Source organism: Artibeus jamaicensis, unplaced genomic scaffold, assembly GCF_021234435.1.
Source record: "Artibeus jamaicensis isolate MK-2021 breed Jamaican fruit bat unplaced genomic scaffold, CSHL_Jam_final contig_3126, whole genome shotgun sequence".
Classification (NCBI taxonomy): domain Eukaryota; kingdom Metazoa; phylum Chordata; class Mammalia; order Chiroptera; family Phyllostomidae; genus Artibeus; species Artibeus jamaicensis.
Genome location: NW_026521723.1, coordinates 7,409,420 through 7,420,751, shown reverse-complemented (window position 1 = coordinate 7,420,751; position 11,332 = coordinate 7,409,420). Strand labels below are relative to the sequence as shown.

The window sequence follows — 11,332 nt, the reverse complement described above, 5'->3', positions numbered from 1 at the left end:
CGCAACCATACATTGATATTTCTCTCCCTCTCTCCTTCCCTTCCCCTCTAAAGACAAATAAATAAACTCTTTTTTAAAAATAAAAAAATAAAAAATAAAGACAATATGGGGTGTAAACCAGGCCATTTGTTCATCTCCACCTGCTTTGACTCAAGTCTTATAAAATCATAAGGAGGAGGAGCCCCTAAATCAAGAGTAATATATTTTTACACCATAGTAATTGAAGACAGACCCATAATGAATTTGTTTTTAAAAAATGAATTTTTTTCACTTTAGCAATGTAGGGCAGAAACATAGGAGTTTTGGAATTATTTCTTCCTCAGTTTAAATACTAGTGTGTATGCATCCATGAGTAAATAACTTAAAGTCATGAAACATTAGTTATCATATTTGTGAAATCATAACATATCCTGAAGCAAATGTGTAGCAATTAATAATGCATAGGTTGATGGACACATTATATGGGATATACTAAGTATTCAATAAATGGTAGCTATTATTATTAATATTTTATACATGTGCTGCACTATACAGAAAAATAATTGTCAATGAAATATGACCCTGTCATGAAAGGGAGCCTGTATAAGGCTCTATGGCATGAAACTCAGATCCCATTCAGGACCAAGGTATTCTTGAACTAGGCTCTCTAGATTATGGATCACATACCACATGCACTGGCGGGAGCTGAATCTAAAGGTATTGGAACAAGGAAGGATGGAGAATAAAGGTGGATAAGGGAGAGTCTATCAATTTGGGGACACTTCCTTGTGATGCAGGATTTAACACTCTGCAAAGGCCTTAGGAGATGGTGGAAATGAGCTACTTAGATAATGTTGGAAGCATGGAGAAAATGATATCCTATATTAGGTAAATTAGAAGCTCCAGGAAGTCTTTGTTAATTGATAAATTGGCTCAATGCGGTTAGGGGGAACTCTTGCATCTCTCTCAGAGACAATCTTGAAAACAGAGAAGAGGAAATTATTCAAATGGACAGAGCTTCATGTGGTATGGAGAGCCACCTGCTTCATGTGGAATGTGGTCCAATGTTATACTATGTAAGGCTTTATAGGCAATGACAAAAGACTTGGCTGATCGAACAGAGCATGGAAGGAAAAAGACTGGGAGATCCAGAACAGTAAAGTCTGTGAAAGAGGAATGGACACAATGTGTGAAAATCTTCATATTATATGTTAATATGGTTGTGAGCCATGTGTAATCTGCCAGCCAGAGGCACCACCAGAGCATTCCTTGGTACTGCTTTGCTCAGATTTGAGGGAAAACTCCTTCTCACCCCTTAGCTCACAGATATTGTGGCTGAGAACACTCTCCTAGAAATCTTCTGCATACAAAGCTCCGAGTCTGTTTCCCAAAAACACCCAATCTAAGAAAGGACAACACTAAATATTTATATCTTAAAAGAAAAAATGGTGAAAATGTTGTGCAAAAGATATCTAATACTTTCATTATAAAAAGTATGTTTTAACTCCCTGAATATTGAACATTTTAAAGAAGGTTAGAGCAAGGAAATAAAATTGTCACCACCACCACCCACCCTGCACTTGTCAACCACACGGAAACACAATTCACAGACATACCCACATATATACACGTTGGAAAAGGCACAGAAAAGTGGGCTTTTTTATAAAACCAGATTTCAGACTGTAAAAAAATCAGATTAGAGTCTAGAATGTGCATAACACACATATCAGGCAATAAATGATATATTAAATACACATTATATTTATCTTTATGATATAACACTATGCCACAAAGGAAAACTGCCTCATTTAGGAATATTTAATGACATATTATTTTAAAAATTTATATAAAGTGAATAAAATACATTATAAAACAAATGATAGTACTTTATAACCATGAGAGTGGACACTAACAAAAAAGCAGAAAACAAAATGTGTGTGGCACAGATGTGGAAAAACTGGAACTCTTGCACATTGCTGATGGGAAAGTAAAGTGGTGCAGAAAAAAGTATGATGTTTCCTTTAAAATTAAAAATCGAATTACAATTTAAACTAGCCATTCCACTATGGGATATATGTATATATATAAAACAATTGAAAATAGGATTATACACAACAGCCAAAGGTGATAACATAGCAATATTCTTTAACAGATGAATAAATTTTTTAGATATAATGTATACATACAAAGGAATATTATTCACCCATAAAAGGAATGAAATTTAGAGACTTGCTACAACATAGTTGAATTTTGAAGACATTATGCTAAGTGAAATAAGTCACACTGAAAAGCAAGATTGCATTATTTCATTTATATGAGGTACCTAGAGTAGTCTAGTTAATAGAGAAGAAAGTAGAACAATGGTTGTAAGGAGTTTGGGGGGGGGTAAATGGGGATTCATTGTTTACTGGGTACAGAATTTCAGTGTGGGGTGATGAGAAAGTTCTGGAAATGGATACATGGTGAAAGTTATACAACAATGTGATTGCACTTAATACAACTGAAATGTCCACTTAAAATGGTTAAACGGGGAAATTTTATGTTATGTATATCTTACCACAATAGAATAATTATCCAAAAGAAGACAAAACAAATAGGGTAAATGATGATACAATTTTTATAAAAACATACTTGGGCTCTGGACTGAGCATCCTACAGTCCTCTCTCCCTTCCCTTCTTCCTTCTTTCCTTGTAAGCATATATTGAGCACCTACTTAGCATCAGATTCTAAATACTGGGAACACAAAGATTGCTAGAAAAAACTCCCTTAAAGAATACACAAACTCATACTTAGTTCAGGAAAAGATATATTGAAGAGATTAAAGTAAATATATTTACACTACAATTAAAGGTAAAGGCTGTAATAAATGTAAGGACAGAACGCTGTGAGAGCAATCAACTCTGCTGTTACTCTGCCCCAAATTAAGGTCTCGGCCATATTAGCAGTAGGACTGACATGGAACATTGGTACTGAAATAAAGTTTTCAACAAAACCAACATTTTGAGCACCCACACTATAGAGAATATTTAACACTTAATCTAAGGCTTCCCTCTAAAAACAAAAACAAAAACAAAAAAACTTCCATCACCTCCATTAACAAAAAAATCTATTAAAATTTTTTTAATAATTTTTTTAAATAGAAAGTAGAAAGATAGACTTCCAGCCAAGAAGGAGGCAAAGGTAGACATACTGTGCCTCCTTGCACCACCAAAATTAGGACAACAACAATTTATAAACAAAATAACATCCAGAACTGACAGAAAATTGAACTGTATCAAGTCTGAAAACCAAGGAGTTAAAATAGACATATTCATCCAGACTGGTAGGAGGGGCAGAGTCAGGCAGTCGGGCAGAGAGGGGTCTCAGAAAAAAAAACCTTGGCACCGGCACACAAGGCAGCAACTCACAAACCCAGGGTATGCAAGATGGAAGCTGGCAGACCCCGGATGCAGTGTGGCAACAGGCAGAGCAAGGCAATGATTGTGAAGCGGGGCACCATGTGCAAGGTGGCTGGCTGACCAGGCAGTCACACATTCATGCACAGATAAACCAGGCAAAACTGGGAGCAAGACAAACCGCGCAACCCAAGGTCCCAGCACAGGGAAATAAAGCCTCAAAACACCAATTGAAAATACCTGTGTGGGTTGAGGTACTCAGAGAGACTCCCAGCCTCACAGGAGAGTTCATTGGAGAAACCCACAGGGTCCTAGAATGCACACAAGCCCACCCACATGGGAATCAACACCAGAAAGGCCCAGTTTGCTTGGGGGGAGCAGCGGAAGAAACTGAGGTGCAACAGAGAGTGGAACAAAGCACCATTTTTTCCCTCTCGGGCCCTGCCCCCATATACAGCATCACAACCCAGAAACTTGGGTTGTTCCACCATGGTGAACACCTAAGGTTCTGCTCCTCATACATAACTGGCATAAACAGACCAAACCATTATGGCTTAAGCACAAAAACAGCTCAAAGCCCCAGAGTCGATACTTCTAAGCAACTAAGAGAGAGCCAATCTATCAGATGCACCAATCAAAACACTGGTAATCAGGATGCTCACAGAGCTGGTTGATTTTAGTCATAAATTAGATGAACAAGTGAAGGCTAAACTAAGCAAAATGAAGGAAAATGCACAGGAAACCAATAGTGATGAAAAGGAAACTGGGACTCAAATCAATTGAGTGGACCAGAAGGAAGAAAGAAACACTCAACCAGAACAGATAAAGAAACAAGAATTCAAAAAAATGAGGAGAGGCTTAGGAACCTTCAGGACATCTTTAAACATTCCAGCATCTGAATTATAGGGGTACCAGAAGGGGAAAAGGAAGAGCAACAAGTGGAAAACTTATTTGAACAAATAATAAAGGAGAACTTCCCCAATCTGGCAAAGGAAAGAGACTTTCAGGAAGTTTAGGGAGCTCAGAGAGTCCCAAAGAATTTGGAACCAAGGAGGAACTCAGCAAGGCACAACATAATTACATTACCCAAGATTAAAATGAAGGAGAGAATCCTAGAAGCAGCAAGAAATAATGAGACAGTTACCTCAGTTACCTACAAAGGAGTTCCCATAAGCTGATTTCTCAAAAGAGACCTTACAGATAAGAAGAGGCTGGAAAGAAGTATTCCAAGTCATGAAAGGCAAGAACCTACATCCAAGATTGCTCTATCCAGCAAAGCTTTCATTTAAAATGGAAGGGCAGATAAAGTGCTTCTCAGATAAGGTCAAGTTCAAGGAGTTCATCATCACCAAGCTCTTATTTTATGAAATCTTAAAGAGATTTATCTAAGAAAAAGAAGATAAAAAACATGTATAGTATAGTGACAGCAAACTCACAATTATTAACAACCACACCTAAAACAAAAGCAAACTAAGTGGAAAGCAGAACAGGAACAGGACCACAGAAATGGAGATCGCATGTAGGGTTAGCAACAGGGGAGTGGGGGGAGGAGAGAGGGGGGAAAGGTATAGAGAGTAAGTAGCATAGATGGTAGGTAGAAAATAAACAGGGGGAGGGCAAGAATAGTATGGGAAATGTAGAAGCTAAAGAACTTGTGACACATGGACATGAACTAAAGCTGGGGAATGTGGGCGGGAGGGGGTGTGAGGGTGGATGGAAATGAAGGAGGAAAATGGAACAACTGTACTAGCATAATCAATAAAATATATTTAAAAGAAAAAGAAAGTAAAAATATAAAATATTTATCTTAAGGAGGCAATATGATAAGAAAACTATCATTGAGGTTACTTACACTGAATGTTAGTCCCAAAGCAACCACTAAACAGTGGGTAACCATCGACCAATTATTTAATTCTGTGGGCCTTAGTTTTCTCACCTATAAATTAAGAACATCAATGGAGAAATTCTAAGGTTCTTTAAGTGCTATTTTTGAGTTCTAGGTACATCATTGTAGCACATACTAATAGTTAAAGTCAGGTGAAGTATCTCAGATTTCGTAACATCTAGGATTGCATCCATAGCTATTGACTTTGCTATTGGAAATATGATGAAATTTTGCTGGAGAAAATAAGAACAAGATTTTTATCATGAATAGTAATAGGAATAAGATTAGTATTCTAAATATCTTCAGCAAATATGGCATGAGTAATCTCAGATTAATGAGAAAATTAAAAGCTTTTGGTTATGCAACTATTTTTCTTTTTATTGAGAGTATGAATAAGCAAGGGGAAAACAATATCGAGTTGCTCAGTTCTTTTGATGGTTAGTTTAATGTGTCAATTTGGCTAACCCATCTAGATGTTGATATGAATGTATTTTATTGGATGCGATTAACATCTAAATCCTAAACTTTAAGAAAAAGAGAATACTCCTTAGAACGTGGGTGGGCTTCATCCAATCTTAAGAGTGAAGACTCCCAAGACAGAAGGAATTCTCAAAACTGCTACATGGTTACCTGCCTGAGCTTGCAGCCTACTGGCCTGCTTTACAAACTTCAGACTTTCCAGCCTGCAAAACCACATAAACCAACTCCTTAAAATAAATCTCTCTCCTTCTCATCCATATGTATCCATGAATTCTGCTCCTCACTAATGCCGTTATCTTAACACTACCACAGTAGCTTTATTTGTGGTTGTTTACTAAGGATCATTCTTCACCTTGAAAATGAAGGAAGACACATCAAATAAGCACTGGGATCAGTCATTCCCAATTTAAATTCATACTGTTACTTGAAGTATAGTATTTCTGTATCTCCAAATACATTGCAGTCTTAAACTTGATTTTCCTTTCCCATGGAAATTTTAAGTATATGAAATCTCAGAATTGTTGAGTGTCGATTGAGGAAACAGACTTAATGCAAATAGTAGTAGTAATAATAATGGCATTAGTAGAAGCAGTACCAGTAGAAAATATAGTAATGGTTTTCTTAAATGAAAAATGAAACCAGATTTGGCTTTAACTACAAAGGTCTCCGACAATGTCAACAGGCCTTCTGAGGCATCCTGACTTTGATTTTTTGGGGGGAATTTATTTTTAGACATTTCTCTAATATGCCAGCTCCAAAGCAATTCCATAATTATCTCACCCTACAACCAACTCTCCCAGTGGAAAGAGGGAGTTTCTCATTCTCAATAATAAATTCCAAGCACATTTCCAGAAACCACTCTTACTTGTCTCTTGTCATGTGCCTACTATATCTAAATAAGTCACTAATAAGGAGCTAAAACATACTGATTGGCCATGTCACCCTCTATAACTTGGCATGAATGGAGGAAGAGAATAACATTGCAGGAATTATGTAAAATGAGAGGTGGGAAAAGATGCTCCACATCAGGAATCATCAGAGAATTGCAAATCAAAACCACAATGAAGAATAACCTAACTCAATAAATCAACAAACCTACATCAATAAATCAACAAACATGAGCGCGGGCCTGCAAACCACATGATCGTGGTTCGATTCCCAGTCAGGACACATGCCTGGGTTGCAGGCCAGTTCCCAGCAGGGGACGCATGAGGGGCAACCACACATTGATATTTCTCCCCTTCTTTCCTTCCCTTCCCCTCTAATGATAAATAAATAAAATCTTTAAAAATAAATAAATCAACAAACAAAAGAGCTGGTGATGATGTGGAGAAAGGGGAGCCCTTTTGAACTGTTGGTAGGAATGCAGACTGGAGCAGCCACTGTGAAAAGCTGTATGGGGATACCTCAAAAAATTAAAAGTGGATCTGCCCTTTGACTCAGTGATTCCACTCCTGGGAATTTTTCCGAAGAAACCTGAAACACTAATTCAAAAGTATATAAGCACCCTATGTTCATTGCAGCATTATTTACAATAGCCAAGATTTAGAAAGAGCCCAAGTGTCCATCAGTAGATGAATAGCTAAAACAGCTATGCAATATTTACACAATGGAATACTACTCAGCTGTAAAAATGAAGGAAATCTTACCTTTTGCAACAGCAGGGATGGACTCACAGAGAATGTTGCTAAGTAAAATAAGCCACTAAGAGAAAGAAAAATACCTTATGATTCCACTCGTATGTGCAATCTAATCAACAAACTGACAAGCAAAATAGAGACAGACTCATAGACGGGGAGAGATGACAGCTCTGGGGTGGGAGGGGTTTGAATGATCACATAAAAAATAAGAACCCCTGGTCACGGACAACAGTGTGCTGATTCAGGGGTGGGGGGCAAAGGTGTTATAGGGGTTAGAGAGGGAATAAATGTTCATTTTAAAAATACAATTAAAAATGGTACTATTCCTCTGATAATAGCATTCCAAATTTTTCTTTTTAACAGTTCATTTTTATTGTATTTTTGAGAATGGTTGCTGATAGATAATCTCACCAAGAACTGCACAAACATGAAAGTGTGGTATTAAACTTCAGGTTAGAAGTTTGGAGCATTTTAAACATTTATTTCACAACTAGACTGTACAAGGGTATTGACTGTGATGAGACTCATTGCATTATGGTTTTTTTGGTAGTGAAGTTTATTAAATCCCCATTCCATTCAACAGGCACATGTTGAAAGAGCATTGTCGTTGGTGTTAATGGGGGAAGGTGTTCTGTCAGTGTATGGGGCCTTTTGTATCACACTCAGTATTAAATTAAATGTGCCTTGAAATAACTTTTTTTTTTAATTTTAAGTTCAAGGAATACTATGATAATTTCTTGTACTTTGAACACTTTGATTTTGGGAGGGCTATGGAGAGCTGATTGATTTTGGAAAAAATCTTACTATACTCTTCAAAGGAAAGGAAAAGGCCGTGCCTCTGTTTTCTATCTGGGATCACAAAACACGAGGAGATTTGACACTTGTTACTATTTGATGCTTTGTTTTAGCATATTGAGGTAGAAATTAAGTGGGACAGTTTCACAGGTGCCTGCCAGAAGATTGGGGGAAAGGATGTATTAGAACTGTGGGCTGGCATGAGACATTTTGTGATGAGGAAAAAAAAAAGAAAGAAAACCAAACAGGCCAAAAGTGTAGAATGCTTATCCAGAAGAACCAAGAGCTTGGAAAGCAGCTGTCCCAGGGATATGCTGTGCAACTTACAGAAGATTGGCTTTACAGAAGAAATATAGTAAGGAGCTTAAAAGTAGTCAGGATGAGCTGATTGACTCCATCATTCAACTTGACAAAGAAGAAGAGGATATGCACAGTACCATTCTAGTTCTTCAGCAACAACGGAAAGGCACAGGCCAGTGACTGGCCCAGTACCAACAGCAGCAGGTACAGGTACCCCAGCCCCAAGTACCGGCAGCCCTACATCTTCCCAGCCAGTAGTGCAGGCAGAGGCCCCAACTAAAGACTGCAGTCCACTGGCCGAAGGACCAAGTAATGGCAGTTCCTCCTGACAGAGGACTCTGGATTTCATAGGGAGGGAGATACAACCTCAGATGGTTTTCTTCTTCTCCAGGGAACAGTAATAAGGCCTCCACCAGTTCAGAGAGAACTGGCAGAGGGAGTAGTTACATAAACCAACTCAGTGCTGGGTATGAAAGTGTAGACTCCCCCAGGGGCAGTGAACACCCTCTCACACCCGACTCAAATGGCATAGACTCTAATCATGGGTTCCTGCCACATTCAGAATGGCTTGAACTCATGTGTAAAATATACAGGGTTCAGTTGTGTGATATTTTTCCAGAAATATTTATACAGTGTCATTTAATTTGGGAAAGAATACTGTGCAGAAAATTAATGCACACTTTATCACAATTTGCCTTTTTTCTGGGTGTGTGTGTGTTTTTCATTTTTTTTCTTTTGCTTCAATACCTCTGCCCCTTTGAAAATTGTAAGTCAATTACTTTGTGGCTAAAACAACATTTTGTGTAGGGTCAGGTTATTTTTATATGAGTTAATGTGAAGTTGTAAATGGAAATCTTTTCTTAAAGTATAATATGACGATGACTTTATAAATCAGCGCCCACCTAGAACCTATGCTGTGCAAGGGTATTCCTTCTCGTGCTGTCTCTGTCCTTACACACCATTCAGTCCTGTTAGAGTAGACCTGGGACTATGACTGCCGAGACTGCCCAGGACAGTGGTTTTATCGCTATCAACTGGACTTGCTGGTGGAGTCCTATAGAGTTTCAAAGTTACAGTTGTTTCCGCCATATATCCGTGCATTTTTGCTTTAGGTGACTAAATGTTTAAGAAGTTCGTGTGCAGTTACCCAGTTTTTTTGAACTATTGTACCGTTAATGCATACTGTTCTGTGACTCCAGTATATCTTACCTGTATTGATCAAACCTAAATAAATATTTTCATCATAAAAAATTAAAAACACAGGGTAATAGTCTTTCTAGCAAGGTACACTTGAACTTAGAGGTCTATGATAGGTAAGTTTCTAAAACGGCCTGTAGGATACTCCCTGGAGCACCCATTTTATGTGACCCCTCCTCTTAAAATGTCATCAGAATCTGATGGACTGTGGAAAAGGATGGAATATTACTTCATAGTTATGCTGTGCTAAATGGCAAAAAGAATTTTGCAGATATAAATTCCCCAATCAATTGACTTTAAGTAAATCCAAAGGTAAATTATTCTAGGTGCAGTTGACATAATTAGATGAGGACTCTAAAAGAGAATGGAATTATCAGCGACTCTTCTGCTGGGTAGCCATGTCATCAATTTTCTTTGGATAGGGTCATGAACTAAGACCTGAAGGTGGCCTTTCTTAAAATATTTTATTTATTTATTTCTAGAATGAGAGGAAGGGAGGGAGAAAGAGAGGAAGAGAAACATGGATGTGAGAGAGAAACACTGGATGCTGCCTCTAGCACGTACCCTCATCAGGAACCAAACCTGCAACCCAGGAATGTACACTGGCCAGGAATCAAAACTTTTGCTTTGTGGAATGATAACCAACCAACTGAGCCACACCAGTCAGGGCTGTGTGGATGGCCTTTAAAACCTGAGAGCAACACTAGCCATCAACTAGCAATAAACTTACAGTGTTGATCATTTTATAACCACAAGTGGCTGAATTCTGTTAATAGCCTAAAAAGCTAAGAAGAGCCCTCCAGCCACAAGTAAGACCACAGCACTGACAAACAGCTTGATGTCAGCCTCACGAGACCCTCAGTAGAGATCCCAGTTAGGTCATGCTGGGATTTCCTTTTTTTTATCATATTTTATTGATTATGCTACTGCAGTTGTCCCAATTTTTTCCCCCTTTGCCCTCCTCCACCCAGTACCCCCACTCCCTCAGTCAATATTCCAACTACTGTTCATGTCCGTGGGTCATGTGTCCATGGTTTTTTGGCTACTATACTCTCTATTCTATACTTTACACCCCCATGGCTATCCTGTAACTACCTATTTGCACATTTAATTTTTTAATCATCACCTGAGGACATTCCTATTGATTTTAGAGAGAGACAGACAGAGAGCCAGACATCGATAGGCTGCTTCCTCTACCTGCCCTGACCAGAAACTAAACCTGAAACTATTTGGTGCATGGGACACCACTCCAACCACTGAGTCACCCAGCCACGGCTATTTGTACTTCTTAATCACCCGAATCTCTTCACCCATTCCCCCAGGCCGCCAGGGGAACCTCCCATTTGGCAACCATCAAAACACTCTCCGTATCCATGATTCTGTCTCTGTTCTTCTTGTTTCCTTAGATTTTTAGATTGTTTGCTTGCTTTTTAGATTCAGTTGTTAGTAGGTTTGTATTTTTTGCCATTTTATTATTCAAAGTTTTGATCTTTTTCTTATAACCCTTTAGCATGTTACATAATAATGGTTTGGTGATGATGAACTCCTTTCGTTTTTTCTTTTTCTTTTTAAAATTTATTTATTTATTTTTAGAGAAAGGGCAAAGGAGGGAGAAAGAGAGAAACATCAATGAGTGGTTGCCTCTTACATGGCCCCCACT

At 38.2% G+C, this 11,332-nt stretch overlaps 1 pseudogene; it reads left to right on the top strand.

The window, feature by feature from the left end:
• Positions 1-3,405: 3,405 nt before the first annotated feature.
• Positions 3,406-11,086, top strand: LOC119036555 (pre-mRNA-splicing regulator WTAP-like; annotated as a pseudogene).
• Positions 11,087-11,332: the final 246 nt, after the last annotated feature.